Source organism: Leptonychotes weddellii, chromosome 1 (assembly GCF_054177405.1).
Source record: "Leptonychotes weddellii isolate Sample4059 chromosome 1, ASM5417740v2, whole genome shotgun sequence".
Lineage (NCBI taxonomy): Eukaryota > Metazoa > Chordata > Mammalia > Carnivora > Phocidae > Leptonychotes > Leptonychotes weddellii.
Genome location: NC_138369.1, coordinates 121,616,446 through 121,632,489, shown reverse-complemented (window position 1 = coordinate 121,632,489; position 16,044 = coordinate 121,616,446). Strand labels below are relative to the sequence as shown.

The following is a 16,044-nucleotide window of genomic DNA, read 5'->3' as shown; positions in this document are numbered from 1 at the left end:
TACAAGCTCAAATTTCCTTGTTTGTTTAAACATTCAAATGGGATATAGCTAAATTCACGTTGCGGATTCCCCGGTGGGAAGGTAGGAGATGCAGTGGAAAGAACACTGGCCTGGTGTTGGGGCATCTATGTTCCAACCCTGCATCTGCTCCTAACTAGGTGAGAGACATTCGGTGAGTCATGGCCCCCCCCTTGGCCTCAGGTCACCAGTAATGGTGACTATTGAGTACCTGCCATCCCGGGAACTGTTCTCAGAGCTCGAGATGTATTACCCTAATTCTCATCATGGTTCCATGAGGGAGGTATTGTGATGACTGCCGTCACCCAGAGGAGGAAAAGGAGTCTCAGACAGGTGAAGGAACTTGCCCAAGGTTGTTCACCGGGCCGTGGAGCTGGGAATTGTCCCCAGGGAGTCCAACTACCTCCCATATTCTGAGATAAGCCTATACTACCTTCGTCCTTAGAGAGGGTTGGGCTCTCTGGATATACTATGTACAGTTCTGTTTAGGATATTTGTGCTGAAGATGGTCCTTCCAGGAGCAGCAGATGACTTTGTTCAGCACTGGACTCTGGACTGAGCCAGCCTTTGCTCCCACATTTGTTTCAGCCAAGTCTGGATGGCCAGATCTGCGTGGCAGGGTTCCTCAGGATATTCCTCATGATAAGCACTGTGCCTGACCCACAGTAGGTGTTCAGTTAACATTTGTTCAATGGGTGTATGGAAGAACAATTGGACATGGTGGGACAGAGGGCATTTGAAGAGATGGGCAATAGGAGGGAAGCAGAACAGAATCAGCTCTGTGGGGTGTGAGCTGGTCCAGACATTCTGAAAGCTGGAGGTCTTCACTAGGAGTTAAGATTTTGGCTTTTATTTATTTTTAAAATTTTATTTTAAGATTTACTTATTAATTTGAGAGAGAGAGAGAGAGACAGAGCAGCGGGGAACAGCAGAGGGCAAGAGAGAGAGAAACTCTAAGCAGACTCTGTGCCGAGCATGGAGCCCAACATAGGCCTTGATCTCACGACCCTGAGATTAGGACCTGAGCGGAAACCAAGAGTCAGACCCTTAACAGACTGCGCCACCCAGGCGCCCCTTGGCTTTGAGATTAAAAGCTGCAACATGGCATGTGATCCCCTTTTAACAAACAAACTCTCCCCTGAGGAATCCACAGATGGAGGTGTCTGCTGTAGCCTGCCCATCAGGGTCTGCCTGCTAAAGGAGGGGCCTGTAGAGTGGGGTCCAATTCTGCCTGCTCTCAGGGAGGACTTGGGGGAGCCCATCAGCTGCTCAGCGTTGGGCTTTCCTCCTCTACCTAAATTCTCCTCTAGCCAGTTGGGGTTGGGACTCTTATGTCCCCTCTTGGGTCCCCACCCAAGCTTTCCTTCCTTTGTAGGGAGCTATCAAGCTCTGGTCTTCTGTGCCACCTGCCCCCCATCACAACTTACCTGTGGCCTCTGGATCCTGTCCTCTTCTATCTTGACTCAGATGAACACCCCTGATGGTGTGCTTTTGGGTATTCTTGTGCCTTATCCTGGTCAATAATCACACTTTCTAGTACCCTTGAAGACATGGTTAATGATGGGACTTTTCCTCCCTGGGATAGGTTGATGGGGGAAAAATTGCTATTAACTGAAATGATCACCACCACTGGTACAATTGACAAGACACTTCCTCATCCTTTGTCCCACTGACTGTCATGTGCAAGGGACAAGGACAGTGGGGGCATGCCATGAGGCCATAAGAGGACACCTCCCGGTCCCATCTCTGCCACCTACTATGACACTTCTTATTTCTTCTTTTTAGACAGCAGAAGGTTGACATGGTGATTCTGGGACTTCTTTGGCTTTACCCTGCCTCAAGTCTAGGTATGAGGAGCTGGGTTTTACAGAGAGCAAATGAGGCATAGATGGGCCAGACCATTTAGACTCCACCGCATTCTTACATGACTTCCTTGTGTGGTGTTCTTACCACGTTCTTACATCCTGACCTTGTGTGCTTCTCAGCGTGTATGGTGCCCATCTGTCCTGGGACAGGCAGCACTCGCCCCACAGGTGAGGCTCCAAGACTCAGAGACATTAAATGTACTGCCTAGGGTCACACAAAGCAAAATGGAGGAACTGGGATTTAAACCCAGGTTCGAAGACAGCCAACCCTGCCTATGGGGTTGGTTGGGCCTCTTGGGAGCTATTAGTCTGCTTTTGTGTGTGTGTGTGTGTGTGTGTGCGCACGTGTGTGCATGTTCTCCTGATACTCAGGGCCAAAGTGGCCCCAGGGAGTGACAGCTGTGTTCTGGGGTAACTCCACTCTGGGAGGACCTGGCTACTGCCTCCTCTTCAAAATCCAGCCCCTCAGACGCTGTTATGTCTGCCCTTCCTCCACCTCCACTGCAACCAATTTCTTGGCTAGAGTAGCTGTGTGCCTGGTGTTCTCTATCTGACCCTCCAAATCCATCCTCCTCCTTCTCTTACCCCTCTTCAGGAGGTGGACCTTGTGGAGATCAGTAGATTCCCATGCCCTCTGGCTTCTGGTTGTACTCACTGATAAGGTGATCGGAGGGTGGGAAGAGGGAGAAGTCAGGACATATCTTCCCACATCCCCCTCTCTGCTAGCTGTAGGTTAGCGGTGGCTGCATGTTGCATGGAAGGCCACAGCTCCTGTCGGCAGCCCTCTGCTGCAGCTTCCCAGCATGGCTGCCAGATCCTAGGAACTGCCTCTCCCATTGTCCTTTTAGATGGTGGACTGGTAGCAGCTCCCAGTTGTTGTTAGCCCCAGTATGCCTCACCATCTCTTGGTTTTCCTTAACCCTGCCCACACCTATATAAATTATTCTTTAACTAATCTCTCTTTGGTCACCCTCTCTTGAGCATGTCTTCTGCTTCGTCCCAGGACCGTGACTGATACAACGTGCCTCTTTCTTCCTTGCTTCCAGTCTTCCATTTTTTAAAAGCACTTCTGACCCCAGGCTTTTCACATGAAAGTCTGCAGATTTTGCTCCTTGCAATATTTCATCAGAAAACAAAACTAAGCTAGAAGGAGAAGCAAAAGGTTGGAGTTGTGTGGGGATCCTGTAAAGGGCACTGGATTTGGACCTGGAGGCTGAAGACCCAAGTTTGCTACTTACTGGCTCTGTCATCATGCCAAGTTACTTGGCCCTTCTTTTAAATACAATAAGAATCATTTTTTAAAAAAGATTTTATTTATTTATTCATGAGAGACAGAGAGTAAGAGAGAGAGGCAGAGGGAGAAGCAGGCTCCCCAAGGAGCAGGGAGTCCCATGCAAGACTTGATCCCAGGACCCTGGGATCATGACCTGAGCAGAAGGCAGATGCTTAACCATCTGAGCCACCCATTTGCCCAATAAGAATCATTTTTGCCTTATCTTTCCCATAAGCCTCTTGGGAAGATCAAATGAGGCCAAGCCAGTGGAAATGCTCTATAAATGATGAAGTATTTTCTGAGCATTAGGTGTTACTGTTGTTGTTTTTATCATACGCAGCATATGGACAAAATCCTCAAAAGGCCATGTGCTTCATTTTCCAATGCACTCAGATTTCTCTGTCGCCTCTGTGCCTCCTGGATTAGAAGAGCTGGCATTTGTGGAATCCAAGATTGATGTCCAGGGAGGATTGGCCAAGCATGGTCCCACATGAGCAGAGCTAAAAATACCTTTGACTTCAGTGGGAGCATCTCAGTCCCGAGGGGGCTGGGCCTAAGGGACAGGGACTCTGTGAGGAAAATGACTTCTGTCATTCATCTGCTGGGGTCACGAGAGGGCAGGGAGAAAGTGGCTGTCACAAGGCCATCCTTTTCAAGAGCCAGTGAGAACACTGATTTGATCTCTCTGTGTGTTAAGGTGGTGGGTGGGTTAGAGAGGATTTACCTTAACCTTTTATACTTTTCTGTTAGAATGATGTGGCTTAGAGCTCTTCCTCATGGCCACACCTCTCAGGAATGTTCCCAGACTGCCTTGTAGAGATGGTAGACACCCAGAGCAAGAGGGAGGTAAGGAGGAGGTCATCCTAGGATCTTGGTTTGGAGTTGATTGCAGAAACTGAGTTCAATCCAGAGAAGGAGAATCTAATCCAGGAAATCTGGTTTAATATTTCCAGGGATGGGGTAAGGGGAGGCTCATTGTCTCTCTCTCCTAAAGATAGTGGTTTCAACCAATTCTTAGAGCTCTAGACACTGGCTATTTCCAATGCGGTCCATGGATCACCGGCATCAACGTCAGCTGGGTCCTATCCCAGATCTCTAAGTCAGAATCTGTGTTTCACCAGGTCCACTCAGATTCTTATGGACATTAAAATCTGAGAAGCACTATTTTAGAATCCCTCTGAAATGCCTGAGGAGGCCACCCATAGGTGCTCTCCAGCTATGTACATGGGGTCCCATGAAGGATAACATGTGAAAAAAAGGGACCCGTTGACATTTTTAAAAGAAGAAAAAAGTTGAAATCAATGTGGTCTTTCCCTCCCTTTGGTAGAAGAGGAAATTGTGCTGAGGTTAGGACCCTGTTCCCCACCTGTCCTTCTGAGGCCAGTCCTTGCCCTCCTGCCATTCTCCTGAGCTCCTCAGATGCCTAGCACAAGCCTGCCGCAGGGGAGGCTCCATGAATCAGGGGTCGGCTCAGGAGACCAGTGGGACCCCACGATGTTTCCCAAGTCATGCCGTTCCCAGCTCTGGGGGTCTAGTTTTGACAGGGCTGCCTGGTGAGGCACTGAGGACAAAAAAGTAGCTTGTCATGACCTGGGAGTTTAGGGCTCAGCTTGGTTCTTTGAAAAGAGAAGACAGAAGGGTGCGGAGCTTCCTCCTCTGTAGGTAGAGTTATGTGGGGAGCTTAATGTTTGTTGTATGAGGAACAGCCTGGCAGGAGCTAAGAAGAGATAAGTCTACTTCCAGCTGGGATCTGGGCACAGCCTCAAGGTGGCAGGTTCTCAGGATTTCCAGCGGGAATGCTTGGCGGCCTGCGGCAATATCTTTTGGGTTTCAGTTTGCTGCAATTATAAATATCTGTGATTTGCATTTCCTTTCCAACCTACCCTAGAGGATATCAATGCACTCTGCTATTACTTCCCCTTGCCCCACTCTCACACAGGTCCCTCATAGGCGACATTCATGGTTTCCATTGTACAGAAGGGGAAACTGAGGTTCCCCACAAATGGGTGCCATCTACATCTGGGTTGATCTGGAACTGGCAACCTTTCAGAAGAAGGAAGTCCCTTAGAGTCCTTTGAACACCAGTCCCAGACTTTCTGGCTTGAACTCCAGCCCCTCCTCATCCTGCATTCTACCCTCAGGCAAGACCATGTGCCCCTGTTGACCTTCCCTGAACCCGTGGGTGCCCTAGTTATGTGGGCATGTGCCCTCCTCTACCCTCCCACCTCTATACCACCAGATACACATCTGTGTCTTTCTCTGGCGACACAACTGTCTTTCTTTGATTAGAGCTCTCTGACAATGTGTATCCCCCCACCCTCACCTTTGCCAGCTTTCAAAACCTCGAAGGCAGGGGTGTGTTTCAGTCCCTTGGTTCCAGCACAGTGCTATCATCAGAAAATGCTCGGGCAATGATGGATGAACCGAAAGGCAGCACATATGAGCTGGAGGATAAAGCAGAGAGACAGTGTGTATTTCATAGACTTTCCTGGGTGAAAGGATCATTGCAGTTCTGATACATAGTAGGAGCCATGCGAAAAAGGATGTGGAGCAGAAGCCACAGCTCCCTCATGAACAGTCTCCCTGTGGTTCAGAGAGGCCGTAGGCATGAACCTGGCACTAGCTCGTAACTCAAGACACTTGACTTATCTGAGTCTCCAGGGTTTTTTTTTTTGACTGGAAAATGAGGATACTGAGATTATTTACCACCTAGGGTTGTTATGAGGATGAAATAAGATGAGGTACATGTAAAATGTTTATTGGAGAATTGGCTCCTCAAAACTCCTGATACTTGTCAGCTGCTTGCTAGTAGGGGGAATCATCCTTTCTCCTATGGAGCCCACTGATGCCCAAGGAAAAGCAAGAAGGGCGACAGGCAATCCCACATTTGGAACTGAGTCTTTCTTTTTAGGACACGAATGCGCTGGACTTTAGGAAATGGTTATCTAAGATTTTAAACGTAATGTTTACTAGAAATGGGGTCTGATCCGGTCCATGAGGAGTTCTTCCTTAGTTCCAGTTATGGAACTATTCACCAATATTGCAGAGGCTAAGCAAGCCAGTCTCACGGCCAGTGGTTTCCATTTTGGCTTCAGTTTGGAGGATCATGGATATGGGGTGGAAGAAGGCCTGGCCTGAGATCCTCAGGACCTGGGTTTGACCTCTGACTCACCTTGAGACCATAGACCATTCAATCGTTCCCTTTGCGCTTTTTTTTTTTTCACCTGTCCAAGGAGGAGACTGATCTAGATCTTCATATGGCCAGTTGTCTTAGATCTATTGTGAAAAACAGGGAACCCTGCAGCCGTGCTCTCTGGGCATCTATATTTCTCTTTTTTCTCTCTATCTGTACTTGTCCTAATGAATGGGATCTGAGTTGAATGAGAATAAGCCCCGTGAAATCTTGTTTTACATATTCAAAGTGGTTCCATACTCACCTTATTCTAGCTTCACCAATAGCTCGATGGGGGCAGATAAGGTGGATGTTATAAGTCCTATTTTATAGACAACAAATCTGAGGCTCAGAGAGAGAGACAGAGACTCAAGGTCACTTTGCTCATAGAGGCAAAGCAGTGCCTTTGCATTTCCAGTTCTGATTTTCTCGGCCAGCAGCTCCCAGGCCGGGGGGTGGATATACCACTGGGTCAGTTCCCTGGGCCAAAATGGGTCCCTCTTGGTTCCACCCAACCTCCCTTCCCTGCCCAGGCTCTGGCATCTTCGTCCTCACTCGGCCTCCCCGTGGAGAAGCTAAGACCGTTAAGGGCTGCATTTTACCCCTCTGCACATCCTCTCCCATCCTGTGCTACAGTCCTTGTCTGGGACTCCCTGTCTGACTGAACATCCATACGAGGCCACGGGAGACTCAGCGCGATTATTCTCAGAGGACGCAGACGACAGAGACGTGCACAGGAGCTACATAAGCCAAGTGTGACAGCGAGACTACTGGGCTGCACGGTTGACCTGCTCTGATGGGTTGAAGACAAGTAATTGGGCAGAAAGTCATGCACCTGGAAGATAAAAAGATAAGCTTCCAGAGAGGGGGTGGGGAAGGTAGCATGATGCCGGCCATGAAAATGGGTGTATGAGTTATTGAGGAGAATTAGTCAAGGAGATCTGGAGGCATTTACGCATCTCTGTTGAAACATTTCTCGCTCCCATTTCTTCCCTCCAAGTTCACTGCCACCACCCTCTTGCTCCTCACCCAGAAGGCAGCAGACGTTTCTCAACTGGTTGCCCTGTACCAGTCTCTCCTGCTCCATTCCACCCCCACATGGATCTCAACCTACCTGTTGAGCCATATTTCTCAGTGCTCCGCCTGAGCATGTAGCGCTGCAGCTGAGTGAGCTATTCGCTCTGCCTGTTTCTGTACTTTTCCATCTCCGGGCTCGGCTGGTGGGTTTTTTTTTTTCCTCCTGCTCAACTCCCCCTGCGAGTGCAAAGCCAACTTCATTCTTTCAGGATCACCTCAACGCCACCTCCCCCATGACGTCTTTCCTGGTCCTGTCCTCTCCCCTCTCCCATGGGAGTGACCCCTCACACCTGAGAGTATATCACCCCTGGTGGTCTGGGCTCCTCAGTTACTGCCATCTACCTGGTATTGTGATGATCTCTGGGCATGTCCTATCTCCCCTCCTAGACTGGGATCACCTTGGAGTCAGGGAAGGGGATCATTTTCAAGTTTGTATTCCTCAGGGTCTTGGCTGCTTTTTAGTTATTGGATGAATTAATCAAGACACAAGTGAATGACTGCTTGTTGGGACAGGGAGACAGAAGGGCTCCAGCTTCTAAGCTTCAAATAGAGTCCACCATAGAACCGAAATTAAACTGATGATGTTGTGTGGAGGGAAATACAAATAAATACATTCAAAGAAAGGTGGATCAGAAAGAAAAGAGCCTGGCACAGGAGTGCAACCTAGGGGACCAGGAAAATAGGAACGAGGGAAACAACAGTGTTTGTTTTATGCCTGGTAACAGGAGAAGTCAACAGAAGCTGGACGAAGCGTCTTAGGGTGGGACCAGATGAATCATAAGGCTTCCAATTAACCCTTAAATGGCCTCGTATGTCTTCCCCATGGTAGAAACATGGAAAGAAGAGTGCCTAACACATTAGTGGACGTCGAGAGCTATTGAATTCATCCACAGTTTAGTATTTACCTTGAGTCAGTCCAGTGAAGAATATCGGCACAGGCAAGACACAATTCTAGCTCCCTGAAAGTTCGCAGTCTACTTGGTAAAAGATAGCATGGTAGCAAATAATCAGGACAGAGCACCTTATCGAATGTGTACATGTGTGTATGTGTGTGTAAGAATGTGTACGAAGTGTGTCACGGGGCTGAGGAAGAGGCAACAGGTAACTGTAAGTAAGGTAAGGAAGAAGCAAACACAGAGATGGGGAAGATGCTTTGGAGAGCACATCACCGAAGCAGCGCCTTCAAGAATGGGCCAGAATCTTGCCAGTCTCCAGAAGTTGTGTGTGAGAAGGCATCATTGTGTGAGTTCAAGTCGGGAGATTGTGCAAGGCAGGCAAACCTGACTGGGTCAAGGAACAGGAGACTACAATGCCCAGTTAGGCAGCAAGGCTGACCAGTCTTTTCCAAGACCCATGGGTACTGACTGACCAGTGTTTAAGTTTTAGAATGACAAAAAAGCCCATAGTTTTGTGTGTGTGTGTGTGTGTGTGTGTGTGTGTGTGTGTGGTGAGCAGGAAGGCTAAATAACACTCTGAAAAGGAAAACCCTACTGGCAAATGCAAAGCACTTCCTTCTTTTCCAAACCTAGTCCCACCTGTGTAGGTGGAAGGCGGGATTGAGTCCCGCAGGGAGGGAGGCGGGTTGGAAAGGGAGATTCATCTCAGCCACTCTTGGCCTAGGGAAGGTGAAAGGCTGAAAAGAACGTGAATAAACGAGGGCCTTTTCACTTTGTGCAGACCCTGTTTATTCATAGCCTCATCTGCATAGGTAAATCGGAGCATTCTGCAGTGCAGGAGGAGAAAGCTGTCCCGATGCACCTGCACGGCGAGGCTCCGGCAGGGCTGTGGTGGGGAGTCCCCAAAGCCACTCTGGGCTACCAGTGCTGTTGTATGTGACTGGGTGGAAGAAAAGAGGGAATAATGTGACGAGAGACTGTCAGAAAGGAAAGGGACCTGGTGTCATGTTGGCTAGCCCTTCTCTCTTTGTGTGGGGGGACCAAAGTCAAGAGAGGCAATGGGCTTGTCAACGGTCCCACAGTCAGTGACTACTGGGACGTGGGCTAGAACCCATGGCTCCTGACTTGAGGGCCAGTGCCGTCTCCTGTCCCTTTGCAAGACTGGGGTGGAAGAGAGGGACCGGTGCGGTATGACACAGGGTGAAGAGCCCCCGGGGGCCCCACGGGACACACTGGCGCTAGTTCCTGACCGGCTGTTCTTTCAGGTCAGCCTCTGTCTTTATTCCACTCACGGTCCACGCCAGCATTCTCCCAGGGCCACAGGAAGTTTGGGGGGGACTATGTCTTCCAAAAGAGAGACATTCACAGATGCCATGAAATGGGCAAGCGGGTTTTTTTTTGTTGTTGTTGTTTTTTTAAGTCTAGTGGGACCTTCTAAATCTCTCTAATGTTGCTTTTGTGGGCAGAAAATTTAGTCATCCGTTCTGTGTGAAGGATTTGAATGGCAAAAAGATCAGCATTAAGAAATTGATGCTTGTTCCACAAATTTTACTTTATGTTTCAGAGAGATTAACCCCAGTTTTATTTTAGGTTTTTAAGGTGATTAAGCTGAGAGACAGCTATGTTCTGCTAAGAGCACTAACCTTGACATCAGAAAGCCTGGGCTCCATCACCAGCTCTGCTGTTTCCAAACCTTTTTTTTTTTTTTTTAATCATCAAGTCAGTATATCTCTCTGAGCCTCAACTTCTTCATCTTTAAGATGGGGATATTAATATCTACTTTATTAATTTGCCTATTTAAATTCATTAAACAGATATTTTTTGAGCTGCTGGTACATGCCAGGTGATGTTCTTGAGAGTGAGATAAAATCATGCCCGAGAAAGCTGAAATCCTGCTCCCTCAGAGTTTATATTATATAAACTATAATAAAGATTAAATGGGATAACAGGTGTTCATAAGCTTAGCACAGTGCCTGGCAGGTAGTAGCTGCTTAATAAATTATAAAGTTAGACCTCTCACAACATCGGGTGCTAAGGGAGCTGTTCCAGTTTTAGTGGTGCCACTATCAAGCTGGGAGACCTTGGAAATCTCTGGAAACCTAAGTGCCTCCCAGCACAGCTCCTTGGCTAGCGTGACCTTCTTGAGCACCAGTGCTCGGGGACCCTGCTCTGTTTCACCATTCTCTTAGGATTTTTTCATAGACAAGATACTTCTTTGCTCATGTAATTTCCATTCATATAGGGACAAGACCAGGGTCACTGGCCCTAAAAATGTCTATTGAATGGTCCTTGTCCCATAGATCAGGTTCAAGATCTGAAAATAAATGTCAAACTGTTGTGTGTGTTGCTTGCTTTCTACTCATTAACTTATCTCTGGCTATTAGCAATCAGCCTAGCTGAAAATGAACGAAATTCTGATGAAATCTGCTCTATTCTTAGATGAACATGCTTTCACAGGGAAGGGGGGGAGCTAGTGACCAATAATCATGGTCACTGAAATTTCTACCCGATTGTGTTGGTTCATCTGAGGGACTGGTAAAACTCCTTTCCAGTGACGGTATATTGAAGGGAGTTTCAGAAGTGGATTTGGGTGTCAGAACCACTACTGGTTAATTAAGTTCAAGCCAGAGAATTGTAGACACAAGAGTGAATAAACAGTGTTTTGTCCGACCTCTTCATCCTACGGTTAAGAGAACTGTGGTCCATTATCCACAACACTCGAGACATGGAAGCACCCTAAGTGTCCATCAACAGATGAATAAAGACAATGTAGTATTTATATACAATGGAATATTTTTCAGCCAGGAGAAAGAAAGAAATCTTGCCATTTGTGACAACATGGATGGACCTTGAGGGCATTATGCTAAGGAAAATATGTCAGACATGGAAGGACAAATGCTGTATGATCTCAATTGTACGTGGAATCTAAAAGTGCCAAATTCAGAGAAACAGAGACGGGAGTGGTAATTACCTGGCCCTGGGGGATGGGAGAAAAAGGGAGATGTTGGTCAGAGAGTATAAACTTCTAGTTATAAGACAAGAAAGTTTTGAAGATCTACGGTACGGCATAGTGATTATAGTTAATACTGTATTATATACTTGAAATTTGCTAAGAGAGTAGATCTTAAATGTCCTCACCACAAAAAGAAATGATAATTATGTGATGTGATAACAGGTATTAGCTTATGCTATGGTGGTAATCACTGAGATATATAAGCGTATCAAATCAACACCTTAAACTTACACAATACTATGTGTCAGTTATATCTCAATAAAGCTGGGGAAAAAGGGTGCATGTGGGGGTAGAAGGGGGTGAATTTGGTGTCTGACATACTGAATATAATTTGTTGGGCATGAAAATAAAGATAACCAAAAGGCAATTAAAAATGATCCTGAAGGAGAGAAGATTGTGTTAAAAGAGAGAGAGGCAGAGAGAGAGAGAGAGAGAGAAGGGAGAGAGACAAAATTGTGGTCCAGAAATGTGAGGTCTCTGCCTTCTAATTTCCATCTGCTAATTAGTAGCAGATACAGTGACATGGACTTCATATAAAAAATCACAGAACCCGACTAGAACCTAGGTCTCCTGATTGCCAGCCAATACTTGGTCCTTTAGCCTTCTTATAGCTGGACATGCCACAGTACACTCTTCTTTCTGTATTTTGAAAATCACCCTTAACGATGATTGGCTAAATGTGATCTCTGTTCACAACATTGACTTCAGTTCAGCTTTGAACTCCTGGAGTGAAGAGCCAGATTTAAATACCGGAAGGGGTGTAAAAAGGAAGACTCTTCAGATTTATTGTGTGAAATCTCAAAGGCAGAGATAGAGCCAATGTGGATATAATAAACAGAAGGAAGTTTTATTTAAAGCTAAGAAAGACCTTTTTGACATGCAGAGCTGTCAATAGCTGGAATGATTTGCCCTGAGGGAGAGTGAGCTCTTGGCCATTGGTGGTGAGCATGTGGACGCCTGTGAGGCAGTAGTTTGGGCCAGGTGACCTCTAAGACCTCACACGTCTTTAGTAAACCTGTGAGAAATACATGAGTATTTATGGCATCTGAGTAATTCCTTCTTAAACCCATTTGTGCATCTGCATCCCCAACCAGGTACCATCTCCTGGGTTCATAAGTTTGCTATCCACTATGTAAAGTAGTATTTCCTTTTATTTCCTTTAAACTCTGGGGTAAGGGCAGGTTGGACAAGTTCTGTTTTTCTGAGATTTGTGGGTTAAGTACCTAGTTCCATTCTATCAGGCATTGTCATATCCCCCCAGTTTTCTCTTTTTTTGCTTGAGAACATCTAATTTTGTTGTCCATCTTTATACCAACAAGCTCTATCATATTGGTGATTTGAATAATTCTCTGTCTTTCCCCCGCTTCTCCCAACTCCACTGATTTTTTTTCTTGAAGGTCCATGAATAGAGCCGCTACATTTGTCCTGAGCCCACACACTGCTTTCATCTGGACAGGGGATGATGCCTTTCCCTCTGACTCCCATGCTTATTCTGGTGAGATCTAACATTCCCACGAGCCCCTCAGCTGCAGCTACTAGAGTTCAGTCAGAGCTGATCTCAGTTTCTGCCCTGCCACTCATTACTGTGTGACCCTGGACAAGTCACTGATTTTCCTTTGTAAAAAGAGGAAGACAATACTTCAAAAAATTGCTAAGAGACTTGAGAAAGAGAAGACCCATGCAAGTCACCTGCATTGTAACTGTTGCAAGGTCTTTGCTCAATACCTGGTTATGGAAGTGAAATATAATAGACCTAAGGGTGTTTTCTGAATTGTGATACATGAGAGTCCATCACTCTAGAGAGATTGGGGCATATTTACTCACGAGCACTGCTTTATATTTGCCCAAACTGAAGCTTTGTTGTGACTTTTTTGGATTCTCCCGAGTTCTTTATGCCCTGAGATTTAAAGTCAGGGGACTCCAGCTTATATTCTTTCTCTATGATTTATTAGCTCTATGATTTGGGGTCATTATCATCTCTAAGTCCATTTCCTCTACTGTAACACTGAGTTGATAGAGATATTTGAACTCAAATCCACTCAGGATTCTAATTGTAGCTCCATCAGTTTCTAGCTCTCTGACCATGCTTAACCTTGCTTGGCTTAACCTTGCTTGGTTTCCTAATATACAGATAGAAAAATAACACCCGCTTCAGAGAATCATTGCCATAGTTCAATGAGACAACCATGCACAGCATCCCCGGGGTCACACAGGATGCTCTTAACCATTAGTTGTGTTGCTCCCCAAATCACAGAGTTGTCCAAATGTTTTGTAACTTCTAAACGAGTGTGCAGATAGTAGGAGCTATTATTTTGTGTGGTATTTCTTTACCTAGAAGCAACATTGTGTAATGGAAAGAGCATTGGATTTAAAGTCCAACTGGGATTGAAGTGATGAAAGCTTTGGATAAACACTCTGCTCCCTGAGGCTTGGGTTCTTGGTCTCAAATAGGGACAATAGACCTCTCTCTGCATACCTCACAGGGGCACCTGGAGCATCTGACAAAATGCTAATGGTGAAACCAGTAAGGTCTGAAAAGGAGGCGCCGTGATGACTAAAAATGTTTGATGACATTTATGAAAGTGGGGTTTCACTACTTAGTGTCCCTTCTTCCATGTCTTTGATTAAAATGTGGATGAAGGAAAACTCAATTCAGAGTGGTTTCTGATTTCTGCAGATCCCTTTGTTAATATTCTCTATCTAGGGAGGTTGCAACAATAGTACCATATTATTTCCTATGATCCTTGTCAAAAATGAGGTAGTACCATAACAACCATTTCTGGAATCAAGCTGATCTCTGATGTGAAAGTCCAGCCACAGACATCTTGAATCTATGAAAATTGAAAGCACTGAGTTTCAGTAGTTCCCTACTTAGATCCTAAACCTAATCTCTTTTTAAAAATTTTTATTTCAGTCCAATTGATTAACATATGGTGTATTATTAGTTTCAGAGGTAGAGTATAGTGATCCTTCAGTTTCATATAACACCTTATTACATCAAGTGCCTAGCCCTAATCTCTTAAGAGCAGGTTGGTTTGTTAAAGTCCTTCTGCTTTTCTCCCCATAATAGCTTATGTTTGCCACATTTACATGATCCTAGAATCCTGGATTCCAGACACGGCAGTCAGATTCAACCTCTTATAATTCCCAGGCAACCCTTCACATGGGTGGAAATCCCACTGGCAATATGACATTCCCTCTGGGGCAGTGACCATTTATGAGAGGATATGCAGTCTGAATAATAGCTCCACATTTCTACCCATGACTCACTTCAGAATTCTGGGGTAAATACCATCCAATTTGTTAAGTTAGGTTGTCCATTCCATTTAGTTGGTGGGCAGTGGGGAGGAGCCACACAGCATGGATCCCTGACTTGAAAGGCAAGAGATTTGAACTCTTGTCCCAAATATGCTACCAGTTTGTTGGATAAACCTGAGAAAGTCATTTTTCTCTACGGCTCAGAGATTTGAAGGGGTTGGATGAGACGATGTCTAATGTCCCTTCCAGGGTGATCATTTTGTGATTCAAAACACACTGTCATGCATAGTTTTTCCTGGCAAGGGCCCTGAGGGACAGGGCTGGGATCACTGAAACATCTGATAATGCATCTCCCTTTCCTTAACAGCACCCAGAGGCTCTCCTTTGAATAAACTCTGGTTGAATATCCCTAATTAAGCACACTAGGCTCTGTGGAACTTGGCCACTAGAATGGTAACTTAGACCAGACAAGAGGTCAAAGGAGGTGTGGGAAAACCATTTGTATTGATTTTCTATTGGTGAAGTAAATTGCAAAAATGCCCATTAATGAAATTTAGAGTAAAAATGAAAAGGGGGAAGACCTTGCCCTGCTGGTTTCATAGTGCTGGCCTGAGGCTGTATCTTCATTAGGGCCTCACGCAGAAGAGGCTTGAACTACAGAGGCTACTGAGTTCCATCCTGATGTTAGTCTCCTGCTGCGCCACCTTGGGCAGGTCTGGCTCCCTCTTTGAGCCCTTATTTCCTCCATCTGCTAGTGAGCATCTTGGACTAAGGCAGTATTTCTCAAAGTATAATGTACATATGAATCATCCAGAGATCTTGCAAAAATACAGATTCTGATTCTGTGGGTCTGGAGTGGGGCCTCTGATTCCACAGTCCAAACAAGCTCCTCGGTACCGCTGCTCTTGCTGATCCTTCACCCATTGAGAAACAGAAGGCTAGATCATTTTTAAGGTCGTTTTTTTTTTTTTTTTTTTTTTTTGTCTGTGAACCCTCCATGATGCAAATAGTTCCCCAATACCAGGGTGGGAAGCAGAATAGGAAAACGTCTTCAGATGGTATGCAATCTAGATTAAAATACATTTTTATCGTAGACAGGTAAGAATAGCATTTCTAAGCCTCGGCTTAAGCAAGAGGGAAGGTGGGCCCTGGTGGGGATATTGGCTCTGAAGCCTGAGGCCATCTGAAAAGATATTAATGCCTGAAACGAAAGGAGAGGAGTGAGGCAAATGTTGACTCGAGGCAGGTAAAAAAGTCAGGGAACAACTGTCCGCAGAAACCACAGGTGATGGTGTTGGAAATAGTCACAGAAAAGCAACAAAGAGCTTAATGCTCATTCCTCAGAGATGCATGGCTGGCCCTGCATTGTACAGATCCTATCTCATGTACCTTCGCAGCATTCCTGCTAAGCTTCAGGGGAACATTAGGGCTCTCGCCATCATGAAGGGGAACTAGGAGGAGGGAGGGAGCGG

The 16,044-nt window shown here is 45.9% G+C and overlaps 1 long non-coding RNA gene across 1 annotated transcript in view; it reads left to right on the top strand.

The window, feature by feature from the left end:
- Window positions 1-16,044, top strand: part of LOC102730563 (uncharacterized) — a 63,747-nt gene continuing 47,703 nt past the window's right edge. The window contains exon 1 of the long non-coding RNA XR_014148725.1: window positions 1-172. This is a non-coding gene — a long non-coding RNA (uncharacterized LOC102730563). The remainder of the gene's footprint in view (window positions 173-16,044) is intronic.